General features: G+C 40.7%; 1 protein-coding gene across 1 annotated transcript in view; it reads left to right on the top strand.

Moving 5' to 3' along the window:
* The first annotated feature begins 2,119 nt into the window (after positions 1-2,119).
* Positions 2,120-10,879, top strand: part of LOC141273548 (intelectin-1-like) — a 48,149-nt gene continuing 39,389 nt past the window's right edge. The window contains exon 1 of the mRNA XM_073685543.1: positions 2,120-2,257. The gene's annotated coding sequence lies outside the window, so the exon portion shown is untranslated. The remainder of the gene's footprint in view (positions 2,258-10,879) is intronic.

Below are 10,879 nucleotides of genomic sequence, written 5' to 3'. Positions count from 1 at the left end.
ACACGTATGCATGTTTTTCTCAATATCTGACATGAAATCAGAATAAACCTTTCCCGTTTTAGGTTGGTCAAGAACTCCACAGCGACGACACCGGGGAGATCACACAATATCTCGCCATTGCCGTCACGCTGTCAGTATTTTGTCTGGAATCGCGAGCACATGATCTTAAGGTATAGGCAAGGGATCAGTGAGAGTATGGCGTCACACCTCGGGATTCCAATGCATGGAATACATGTTTACGACCCCGTACTGTCACTGTCAGCTTCACGATAGCCCGATCCAGAATTGAAATATAATACAGGCCTGGGTGGATGCCTGCATTCTGGTAGCGTACATGGCTTCTGGTAAGGGAACAATTACAGGACAAAAGAAACAGAACTATTACATTTTATATTTAATCCAAAAGGGAGGCAGTGTTTAGGAAAAATATATACAAGGATGTTACAAAGGAGACATTAAAATACATAAGCAGTTACATAAAATAAGCAGGATTAAAAAGAGAAACTTACACTATAAAGTTTGTTGCGACGAAACAATATAGGTGGAGGGGAGACGCTCCGCTTACTGTTATCAAACAGGGTCCTCCGCTATGATAGACATATACTCCCGGACAGAGAACACAGCTCCAGTCTCAACACACTATTTTATGCTGAAGGGAGACACCCCCCTGTGATCACAGGGGCTGGGCTCCACCCTTCAGATTTGTATTAAAACCTGTTTTTTGGGATAACTCATCGCGCGTTGAACACAGAAGCCCAAAAGTGATATATTTTCTATTATAATTTTACCTTCATTTAGAGACCACACATCGCATAGTTGCAGCCTGCTATTCTGGTGTTTTTGCGCTACAACTCTATGTAGCGTTTTTCAGCAACAGAAAAATATCCCTATCATTCCCTAGCTGGTCCTATCCCTAAAAATATGGGTCCCATTATCATCAGAATTATGCAACATCAGTTATTCCATATTTCATATCGGAGTCGAAGTGTCTGGAGATTTTCTTTTTGAAGCTCTGGAAGCAAGCTCCCACAGTTACACGCAAATTACTGCAATTCTGCCACTTATTACCCCCTGTGTCTGCCAGGGCCAGAGTTCAACTAAGTTATAACACTTCTCGGCTGGCATTTGTTTGTGTAAGCTATTTTGGCTGTGGGTGATAATTTGCAGGAAGACACTGTAGATTGTCGGCTCTGGACTGTCAGCTCTCAAAAGATGGATACGTGAGGGGGTGAAGAGAGGCTTGTGAGAAATGCTCAATATCTATGTCAGACTTTCAATATTCCTCAATATTTCCCTGACAAGGTCAATTAGGATTACCATAATTTTTAATATCTGCCAAATGCCAGAATAATGAGAGAGCACTATATGGTGGTAATATGTGATCTGGTCATGGTGTGGCAGTATTTGTTCCTTGTCTATGGTATTATTCGGTCACTATGTGGTGGTAAGATGTAGTCCAGTCACGGTGTGGTGGTATTTCTCCCTTGAATGTGGTATTGGTCTTGGTATAGTGGATTGTGCTGTTTATGGCGGCCATTTGTTCTCTTTGATATCAATAAGGGGAAGATTCTTGATTTCCAATAGAGATGAAATACTTGGATGTTTAACCCCGCCTTATCCTGTGACTATTACACAGTAGCAAGTATGCACTTATAGGTATTCTACAGTGAAAACAAGTATCCTATCCTAAGGCAATGTTCACACATTCAGTATCTGGTCAGTATTTCACATCAGTATTTGTAAGCCAAAACCAGGAGTGGGTGATAAATGCAGAAGTGATGATGTGTTTCTATTATACTTTTCCTCTAATTGTTCCACTCCTGGTTTTGGCTTACACGTACTGATGTAAAATATTGACCAAATACTGAATGTGTGAACGTGACTAAAGGATAAGTGATAAATTATTGATTGGTGGGGGACGACTGCTGGGACCTGCACCGATCTGCAGAATGTGGAGCTTTATCCCCATTAGTAAGGAGCGGCATGTATGACTCAACCACTGATCCATTCATTCCCTAAGGGGCTGCACTTGGCTTTTTCCCAGTAAATTAATCTCAGATTACAATACATCATCTTGGCAGCAAGATAAATATTAGTGTTTTGTATTGTTGTAACCCACATACCTTATGATTATACAGGCATCTGATTGGAGAGTTTAGATTAGAGATCACTTCACTGGAATTTAAAGGCACTATAAATTTTGGTTCATTTGACACTTGGAGAAGAGACATTCTGTGCTGCAAGAACCTCTGAGCTGGTAAGATGGACTTCTTAGGGTGAGGTCACAAGTGGTAGATTTGCTGCATAATTTCTGCTTCTATCCCATCCCATTCACACTCTATTCACAGAAGCAACCCAATTCAAAATATAATAGGTTTTTCAGTTTAACTTCTTCAACAAATCTGCCACGTGTGAACTCGCCCTTACATTCTCATGTACTGCTTTCAACTATTTTGTTCAAATTTAGAAATATTGGTCCTTTGCCATGTACAGAGTTGTATAAGCATTAGTTTGTAGTACTATGATTCTTGAATTCCTGGTAGCCGGTATCTGTTTTGGGACAGACACTGTAGAATGGATTTAGACACTCAGCCCTGAATTCATGACACCCAGACTGTAGAAAAAAAATGGCCATATTAATTATGTGTTTTCTGCTCTATTCTATAATGTTTCTTCACTTTGCAACTTACAGTATTTTTTGGCCTGTAATAAAAATCTTGCTAAACGACAACTTATAGTCCAAACTTAGAGGGCAAGGCAGTGTCAGACCAACATGACTGCTATATTAATAATCAGTCTCAGCATTCATAAAGCTTTGTGCCCATCGTGTTTGATCACAGCATGTTCAGCTGGCTGTCATGGAGAGAAATTTGAAGCAGTTTATAACTTCTCTTTCGCTTCTTGACATTTACTGTATTTCTCTTATCAGTGCGAGGCAGGAGAGGAAACTGAATGTGATGTGTGTTCAGCAGCCCAAAGTTGTCTTCATGTACCCTAAAAATGAAAAAGAAACAAAACCATAAAAAACTATTTTTTACCCCTCATTTCAGCCTGCACTGTGACGCATATCTTTCAGAGAATTGAGAATCAGAAAAAATATGACCTTTTTTGCTCAGGAGGCAGGAGTATATGTTCAGTATATCATCATTTACATCAATATATAGTTATCCTTATTAACCTAGTAAAGCGGTTGTCCTTTTCTAACTATCTTTAGCCCACAGGCTCAGCAATGTGTAAAATAACAAGCTGATCTTTACTTAACCTCCCTGACTTTTGTGCTGCTTCTTTACCACTACATTAGTCCACCAGTCCATTTTGATTGGCTGCAGCGGTGATGTCATGAAGACAGAGTTGCATCCTATCACTGAGCTAAGTGTCTCAAACGATGTAGATGGCATAAGTCATGAGCTCAATGATTGACAGCAGTGCTGTCAATGTGACATCAACACCACATATAGTGAGAGTGCACGGCCGCCATACATGTATGCTGGCTGTTTTGCTAAGTGGTTAAGCAAGCAATTATTTTATGTGTCTTTTCGGCGCCCTGAGCATTATTATGGTTTGCATTATTATTAACTATCTTATCAGTCCTGAGTTCTGACTATATCATCAAAAATGAACTCCACTATTTAGGGTAAAATAACCATTAGGTTAAAGGTTAAAACACAAAGTGGCAACTTACATGATTTTCTGCTGGCGCTGCATATTTGAAATACCTGTAATCACATATGAGTGACAGCCGTAGAATAAGTCAAATACCTGTAAGCTGAGAACAGTGAGAGCCATTGTGAATTTACATCTCGTAGCTGCCTTGTCTCTCTCCCAAATAACCTCAAAACTCAGTTCACTTGCACTGCTGTGGCCTTACACTACAATTAGCTTTTAGGGTACGTTCACTCAATGAGTTTTTGTTGAAGTTTTGATGTTGCAGATTTTCTGCATCAATTCTGCACCTATTTTTCAAGTTATGGTAGATTTCTTTCATTTTTTCATTTCTTTTTTTCCATGTGTTTTTATCGCATTTTTAGATGCTGAGGCTTTTCTCTTTTTGATGTGTCTTGTTTTAAATTAATAACTCTAGATGTGGGGAACAATAGTGTCATACTCTATGGAGGGAGAGTAGGAGAGTTAGGCCATGGCCCCACTATCAGGCTTCCACTCCTGAGTAAAATTACTGACCGAATACTGACCAAATACTGATAGTGGGGCCATGGCCTAACACTGGTTACACTCACCTGGTGGAGTTGTCATAGGCACAACCCCTATGTAGACATGAAGACAAACAGCTGCTACTGCTCCGTGGCTGGTGGATAAATCATGCAGGAAATAATCGATCCACTTGGGGGAAACACGTTAGGTGGGCTGCACTGCTGGAGTAAATTGATTCTTCAACAACTATGATGATAATAAGGTTTTTTATCACAGTAATTTACGCTGGACTAAAGGACAAAATGAGTCTTGAATTAAAAATAATAAACAACAATTTATTTAAAAGTTTTTTTTTTAAATTCCGATATAAGTTAAAATTGTGAGGCTAAAATAGGCAGGTAATACATTGAGGTAGGTAAAATCCTGATTTGGGTGAACGGGGTGCTGTTTAGTTTACGTGTCAGCGTGGTACGGTGGTGGAGCAAAGTCCCGGCCGGTGACTCGTGCTCCTAAAGGTCTTTGCGCAGTTGCTGGCAGGACCTTCCGTGACGTCACAGTCACATGCGGATCACGTGACTAGCTTGGTAAGGATCAGTAGGAGGGCCAATCAATCCAACGGCGGTTTTCTTCATCAGGGATTCCCTGTCGGACCACGCTGACACCGCTCCAGTGCCCTCCCTGTAGGAGACCGCCTACCCTTTGCACACATCTACTAAGAAGAGATAAAAGTCCTCCACCTAGAGGACCCTGAAATTGCCTGCACTTATACCGGCATATGCAGCATCTGCACTGAAAACCCGCAATCCCCTGCAGGAGCGCCGCATGCCTGCTACACACCAGTAAAGGCAAAAACCCTGAGGGGACATCTGAAATCTACCTTTACTAAAATGGTTGCCTTTTGCCATAAGTTGAATAGCACTCTGCCTGCAGGTTTACATTGCTGTAGCTCACCCTAGCTACCTATTCACTAATCTTCTTCTTTCTCCCCAGTGATCACTTAGTTCACTGTGCTTCCCCTAGCAGTCTACTACGCTCCCACCAACAGTTTACTGGGTTCGTATTGGCAGTCTCATAAGAATCTGCGCCTTGGCCACTAAAAGGTTCCCCCTGGTTCATCACACCGGACCCTCTCCACCACCATGGGTGGCAATTAATTTAAACTTAAGCCTTGATAAGCATTAGTTTAAAGAGGCATTGCATCCGTCATTAGCAGCTACCTTATTTATGCGCACCCTTGTTACTAACTCTATTTATTAGCAGGCTATACACACGTGGTCAAAATTGTTGGTACCCCTCGATTAATGAAAGAAAAACCCACAATGGTCACAGAAATAACTTGAATCTGACAAAAGTAATAATAAATTTAAAATCTATGAAAATGAACAAATAAAAGTCAGTCATTGCTTTTCAACCCTGCTTCCACAAAATTAAAAAAAAAATTAAACTCATGAAATAGGCCTGGACAGAAATGATGGTACCCCTGAAAATAATGTGACAAAAGGGACATGTTAAATCAAGTTGTGTCCATTAATTAGCATCACAGGTGTCTACAACCTTGTAATTAGTCAGTGGGCCTGTATATAGGACTACATATACTAACTGTGCTGTTTGGTGACATGGTGTGTACCACACTCAACATGGACCAGAGGAAGCAAAGGAAAGAGTTGTCTCAGGAGATTAGAAAGAAAATTATTGTCAAGCATGTTAAAGGTAAAGGTTATAAGACCATCTCCAAGCAGCTTGATGTTCCTGTGACTACATTTGCACATATTATTCCGAAATTTAAGATCCATGGGACTGTAGCCAACCTCCCTGGACATGACAGCAGGAGGAAAATTGATGACAAATCAAGAGGCGGATAATACGATAACTTCTAAAGAGATTAAAGGTGAACTTCAAGGAACATCAGTGTCAGATCACACCATCCGCAATTGTTTGATCCAAAGTGGACTTCATGGGAGACAACCAAGGAGAACACCATTGTTAAAAAAAAATCATAAAAAAGCCAGACTGGAATTTGCCAAACTATATGTTGACTAGCCACAAAGCTTCTAGGAAAATGTCCTATGGACAGATGAAACAAAAATGGAAGTTTTTCGCAAGGCATATTAGCTGTATGTTCACAGAAAGAAAAATGAAGCATATCAAGAAAAATGTCCCTACTGTGAAAAATAGAGGAGGCTCTGTTATGTTCTGGGGCTGCTTTGCTGCATCTGGCACAGGGTGTCTTGAATCTGTGCAGGGTACAATGAAATCTCAAGACTATCAAGGGATTCTAGAGAGAAATGTGCTGCCCAGTGTCAGAAAGCTTGGTCTCAGTCGCAACTCATGGGTCTTGCAACAGGATAATGACCCAAAACTCACAGCTAAACACACCCAACAATGGCTAAGAGGAAAACATTGGACTAGTCTGAAGTGGCCTTCTATGAGCCATGACCTAAATCCTATTGAGCATCTTTGGAAAGAGCTGAAACATGCCGTCTGGAAAAGGCAACCTTCAAACACGAGACAACTGGAGCAGTTTGCTCATGAGGAGTGAGCCAAAATACCTGTCGAGAGGTGCAGAAGTCTCATTGACAGTTACAGGAATCGTTTGATTGCAGTGATTGTCTCAAAAGGTTGTTCAACAAAATATTAAGTTAAGAAGAATCATCATTTCTGTCCAGGCCTATTTCATGAGTTTAATTTTTTAAAAAATTCTGTGGAAGCAGGGTTAAAATGCAATGTCTGACTTTCATTTATTCATTTTCAAAGAATTTTAATTTATTATTCCTTTTGTCAGATTCAAGTTATTTCTGTGACCATTGTGGGTTTTTCTTTCATTAAACGAGGGGTACCAACAATTTTGACCACGTGTGTATTTGAGCTATATACCTCACATACCTATTTCTGCCTCCAGAAGTAACCTTACAGTCTGAGGTCCAACTAAATAGTCCAACCAAGAGATACCCGCTGGGTCACACTACTGGACCCCTATATCCTCCTCCAACTATGAGTATCAATACACATCAGATACCCCAGTTCAGGTAATCAGCCCCAGTCATTGACTTTATACTCCGATTACTGTCTGCCCCTACCTTTATGTCATTTCATCTTATTAAGTATATTTATTATTAATTTTCTCAACAGCCATCCTAACTATATACTTCTCCAGAACCAGATTACACCTCTACTTATACTCTAGACTGTAGGCCTACCCAGGTATATTGAATTGACCCCTACTACCATTCATTTAAACTTAGCAGTATTTATTTGTTTTATTTTATTTTATTCACAAACCTATATCCCTATTTAAGAAACCTCACTATCTCCTTTTTCCTTTTTCCCTAAGGGAAGATCCTCAGGCCAAGTTTTACTGGGATACTCCGCTACCTACGGCCAGCATGTAAATTAACAGCACCCCGTTCACGCAAATCAGGATTTCACCTACCTCAATCTATTACCTATTTTAGCCTCACAATTTTAACTTATATTGGAATTTTAAACAAATCTTTTAAATAAATTGTTGTTTATTACTTTTAATTCAAGACTCATTTTGTCCTTTAGTCCAGCGCAAATTACTTTTAGATTTATGCTTTACCGATACCTTGATGGGGGATATCTTTAGACAAATAGTGGTATTTGTCCCAATTTGCTGCAGGTCTATTGACTACCTACCAACCCCTTTGTCATTTCTCCTATTCAAGTGAAAATAAACAAATGTAACATTTGTTTTTTTCACTTGATAAAGACATCGGTACGGCATTGAAACGCGTTATGATAAAAAACCTTATTATCATCATCATTGTTGAAGAGTCAATTTATTCCAGCAGTGCAGCCCACCTAACGTGTTTCATCCAACTGGATCCATGTTTCAAATTAAGCTGCTGTCACGGGTGTGTCAGAGGTGACAGTCGTCCTGCAGTTGGTTGCTGGAGAGCGCTACGTTTGGCATTACAGACATCTTCTTAGAAGCTCGGACCCAACGGCTACCTCCCTCTGGCTAATTAACACCCTGCCTGGGTGTATAAATAGCTGCTGTGTTTCAGAGGGATGTGCCGGCGATATTCATTAATACACGTGAAGGCTTTAGCAAGAGCAGTACTTCGTCCTCTCTGGAGCTTGAGGACGTGTGCGCATTTGTCTGGATTCGTCTAAAGCTAAGCAATTTCCCTCTGTTTGTCCATCCTTGTTGTCTATAGTGTTTAGTGGAGATCGACTAGCGCTCATCTCCTCCCTTCTCTAGCCTTAGCCATACGCCAGGTAAAGACAGGGTGAGGCATGCGTGCGGCGATTGGTGAAAAGCCAATACAGGGACGTTAGGGGAGACAGGGTGATGCTAGATCAACCTAGGACCTCTCCACTTTCCCCCTTTCCCTAGGGTCTGGGCTCCCTTTCCCTCTTCCCTTTGTGTTGCACTAAGTCTTTCCCACACCTTGCGTGACAGCTGCTTTGTTTTTTACACTTCTGGGTATTTGGCTCTGACTAAACTTTACTCATACAGTCTTGTGTGGATTACTTGCTTTTTGGTACGTATCTTCAGGGGAAACGTGCGTTTTTTACCGCATGTGGATTTTTTAAATCTAATTCAATTCTATAGGGAAGATCATCACTGAAAACTCAGTGTACTTGTAAGAGAAATTGAAAATATGCAGCATCAAAAATTCACCAAAAATTCATTGTGGGTACTTAACGTTAGGGTAAGTGCACTTTGAGTTTCTTTTGAAGTGTTTTTGGAGTGGGTTCACTTAAAAAATGCATGACACATTGCTTAAAAATGCTTGAAATACTTTTTCTATTTATTTCTATTGTGAAACTTGTCTGTTGGTCTATAGTATGCTAAAGGGAATCTGTCACCAGGTTTTTACTAACTATAAGAGCAGCAAAATATAAGAGCAGAGACAATGATTACAGTGATGTATCATTTACTGGGCTGCTTGCTGTAGTTTTAATAAAATCACAGAAATGATCCCTAGAGGACTAGTAAACCTGCTGCTAGATAGTCCAACCCTGCCCACCCACTGAATAGCAGCTTTCTGCTTATGCACACACAATGCACACAGAAAGCTGCCAATCAGTGGTGTGTGGGATTAAACAGAGCTCAGTGCTCAGAGAACTGGTAGATCTGCAGCAGAAAGAAAAGAATTTAATTGTCAGTAATAGTACGTCTCTCTGCCCTGGGCCTATTGGACCAGGTACGTACTATTACGCACAATGTGATAGCGCCCGCACAGAAGCTGTGCGGGGCGATCGTTGCAGGGTGTCAGCTGATTCTCACAGCTGACACCCGGTACTATGTGCCAGGAGCGGTGCCGCACCACTCCCGGCACATTAACCCCCCAAAATGCTGCGATCAAAGTTGATCGCAGCATTCCGGGAGCAAGGGGAGGTAAGCGCGCCCCTCTTACTATGAATCGGGACTCTGCACTGTGAGCACAGGGTCCCGATCGTTGCCATGGTGACCCGGATGTCGTCATGATGACATCCGGGTCACCAGGCATCAGGAAGTTACTTTGATTATGCGCAGTGCATGATCAAAAGTAACCTGTGTCTATGCAGGGCTGACAGCCTGCATAGCATATACAATAGATGCTGCTGCAGAAAGTGGAAAAATATAAAAATGAAAAAAGAATCCAAAAAAATAAAAATATACTGTACCCCTAAATAAATATTATTATGAAAAACAAAAAAACAAAAACAATAAAAGTACACATATTTGGTATCTCCATGTCCGGAACAACCTGACCTATAAAACTGTCCCACTAGTTAACCCCTTTAGTGAACACGGTAAAAGAAATAAATGAAAAACAAGGCAAAAAACGATGCTTTATCATCATACCGCCAAACAAAAAATCATCTTGTCCCGCAAAAAACAAGCCGCTATACAGCTCCGTCAGCGGAAACATAAAAAAGTTATAGCTCTCAGAATAAAGTGATACAAAAAAAATATTTTTCTATAAAACAGTTTTTATTGTGTAAAAGCACCAAAACATAAAAAAACAATATAAATGTGGTATCGCTGTAAACGTAGTGACCTGAAGAATAAAGCTACCTTGTCAATTTTACCACACGCGAAAAGGCATTAAAAAAAAAAAAAATTCCTGAATTGTTGATTTTTGTTTATTCTCCTTCCAAAAATCGGAATAGAAAGCGATCAAAAAATGTCATTTGCCAAAAATCATAAAAAATAAAAACGTCAATTTGTCCTGCAAAAAACAAGCCCTTATATGACTCTGTCGGCCGAAATATGGAAAAATGATTGCAAAAACTAGTCTTTGCAAAAAAAAGCGTTTTTTAGAGTGTGACAGCTGCCAAACATAAAAACCTGAAGAATTAAGTCGTCTAATCACTTATACCGCACGAGGAACGGCGTAAAAAATAAACTCTAGGGTTAGGGTTGTGCTAGGGTTGGAGTTGTGCTGGGGGTGGGGATATGCTAAGGTTGGGGTTAGGGTTGTGTTGGGGTTGGGATTTTTTCAAAAGTAAAGAAAAAAAATGATGACGATATGGCGACTAGTGATGAGCCCAAGTGCTCGCTACTTGAGTTTGCATCGGGTACTCGGATAAGCACCGAGTATCGCCGGTGCTTTTGTGACATGCTTGAGTCTCCGTCCCATATGTTTCGAGGCTGTTATACAGCCAAAACCTCACGGGGATTGCCTGCCATGCACGAGCAATGCTCACATGTTTTTTTTTGGGTGTCTAACAACCATGAAACATGCGGGGCGGGGACTCGGGCATGTCACCAGTG

The sequence above is a fragment of the Phyllobates terribilis genome, unplaced genomic scaffold, assembly GCF_046119375.1.
Source record: "Phyllobates terribilis strain yellow unplaced genomic scaffold, ASM4611937v1 Scaffold_5__5_contigs__length_657084704, whole genome shotgun sequence".
In the NCBI taxonomy this organism is placed as follows: domain Eukaryota; kingdom Metazoa; phylum Chordata; class Amphibia; order Anura; family Dendrobatidae; genus Phyllobates; species Phyllobates terribilis.
Note: the sequence above shows the minus strand (reverse complement) of the source record. Positions and strands in the feature narration are given on the sequence as shown.